We start from the raw sequence: 2,122 nt of genomic DNA, 5'->3' as shown, positions 1-2,122 counted from the left end.
CCCACACATCATATATGCATATATATATATATATATATATTATATATATATATATGTATATATATATATATAGTATATATTATATATATCTATATATATATAAGTATATACTATTATACACACACCCCCATTATTTATTCATCACAAATGTTTATACAGCATATATATAACTTATATGTGATGATTAAACATTGTATATATTATATATATACTAATATATAATATATATATATATTATAATATATATATAAGTTTTATATATATATTTATACAAATCAATATATATATAAAATATATATAAATATATATATATAGATATATTAATAATATATATAATATAAACAACACACACAAACACACACCAACACACCCACACACACACACACTCCCACACACACCACACACACACACACACACACACACACACACACACACACACACACACCACACACACAACACACAAATATATATATATATATATAGATATTATATAATATATTATATATATAAATATATGTATATGTATATTAATAAATATATGCATATAATATATATTACAGTATATATTATAAAATATAAGATATTATATATATATAATATATATATATATAATATATTATATATATATATTATTACATACATATATATAAATATATATTTATAATTCTATATATATTTATAATATCATATATATAATATTATATGTTATATATATATATAATATATATATGTGTGTGTGTGTGTGTGTGTGTGTGTGTGTGTGTGTGATATGTATTGTATGTATATATATTAATATTTATCTATATATATATATATTATAGAATATATTATTAATATATAGTATGTATTTATGTATACACAACACACCAACACACAACACACCTAACACGCCACACAACACACCATTATAAATATATAAGTATCTTTAATTATATATATATATATTTATATATATCTATCTATATATTAATATAATATAATGTTATTTATATTATATATAAATATATATTATGTAATAGATGTATAATAATATATATATATGTATATTTTATATTTGTATGTTATATTATACACATAACTAATATATATATAAATATATATAATATATATATATATATATATATATACTATATATTATATATAATATTTAACATATATACGTTTTATATATATACTATTTTATATATATATTATATATATTAGATATATGTTATCTATATATATATACAAATATATAAGTATACATATATTATATATATAATATATATATTATATATATATATATATATAATATATATATCATATATATATATAGGGTCTGTGTGTGTGTGTGTGTGAGTGGTGTGGGGTTGTGGTATGAGTGGTGTCGTGGTGAGTTGTGTGGTGAGTGGTGTATAAACCATGTATATATATAAATATATATATATAATAATATATTTATTTATATATATATATATATATATTATATATATAAATATATCATATATATATCCATATATATATATATATATATACATATATATATATATATATATCTATATTAAATATATTATACCTATATAAATACACACACTATATACCCACACACACACAACACACACACCACACCACAAGCACACACACCCACATATTATATATATATAATCACACTATATATTATATATATATATATATATATAAATAAATATATATGTGTGGAATTAATGTTTGTGTTGTGTGTGTGTGTGTGTTTGATGTTGTTTGTGTGAGTGAGTGAGTGAGTGTGTGTGTGTGTGTTGATGTGGTGAGGTGTGTGATTTGTAGACCACCCCCCCAATGTCATATAGTTTATATATATATATTTATATAATATTATATATATATCTATATACTCTTATCTATATATATTATACCATATATTATATATAATATATATATATATTATATATATATATATATTATATGTATATATGTACCACACACCACACACACACACACACACACATCACACACACACAACACCACACACACACTTAAATATCTATATATATATAAATATAATATATATTAATATTAGTCATATATTATATATATATGTTGTGTGTGTGTTGTGTGTTTGTGTGTGTGTTTGTGTGTGTGTGTG

This window comes from Penaeus japonicus, unplaced genomic scaffold (assembly GCF_977035675.1).
Source record: "Penaeus japonicus unplaced genomic scaffold, GWHDUDI00000001_assembly GWHDUDI00000002, whole genome shotgun sequence".
Lineage (NCBI taxonomy): Eukaryota > Metazoa > Arthropoda > Malacostraca > Decapoda > Penaeidae > Penaeus > Penaeus japonicus.
The sequence above is the reverse complement of the archived record's forward strand: the minus strand, read 5'-3'. Positions refer to the sequence as shown.